Below are 790 nucleotides of genomic sequence, written 5' to 3'. Positions count from 1 at the left end.
GAAAAATATAAAAATACATAGGCACAATTTTTTTTATAAGCATTTAAAGATCAAATTTTGACAAAATTTATCAAATTTTAATTTGAAAAATTATTTTGTAGTTAAAAATTTATAAAATGTTCAACTTTTATATCTAAAGATTGAAAATTTAAAACAAGATTTCACGTAAATATTTAATTCTGTTACTAAAAATTCTAAGAAATACATAAGCACAGTTTATTTTTATAGTCATTTTAAGTTCAAATTTGGACGAAATTACATATTAAAAAACCTGGAATAACTATTTTAGTTATTTTGTTGTGATTGTATAATATTACTTGTGGGTACTTGAAACTTCTAAAGTATACTATTATATATCTATGATAGTACCACGGTTTGTTGTTGATGTATAACGCGTTACAATGAATATTGTGATATGATTAATTTGGAATTTATTATAGGTACCTAATATAATATTATGTCTTATACCTAGACTAACATACCGTCTCCGCTCAGAATCGTTTTTCTTATACAATGATATTATATCATTGAATTCAAATTTAATACCATCCATTATACAGTGACCCACTTGTAACCTACTGTACAGCAGAGCGAAATCCACTTACCCACCTTTTTTTTAATTAAGTTTATATTTTGACGAAATTGGATATACGCGCGTAAAATAAAGATTTCTCATCACGCGATTATCTTATTTTGTTGTAATATACTCGTATATACTTACTTGAAATTCTCACTAAATGTTTATATTAACATTTTCTATACAATATGGTATTATTTTCAAATGTTGTCT

This window comes from Acyrthosiphon pisum, unplaced genomic scaffold (genome assembly GCF_005508785.2).
Source record: "Acyrthosiphon pisum isolate AL4f unplaced genomic scaffold, pea_aphid_22Mar2018_4r6ur Scaffold_20960;HRSCAF=22641, whole genome shotgun sequence".
Taxonomy (NCBI): Eukaryota; Metazoa; Arthropoda; class Insecta; order Hemiptera; family Aphididae; genus Acyrthosiphon; species Acyrthosiphon pisum.
The sequence above is the reverse complement of the archived record's forward strand: the minus strand, read 5'-3'. Positions refer to the sequence as shown.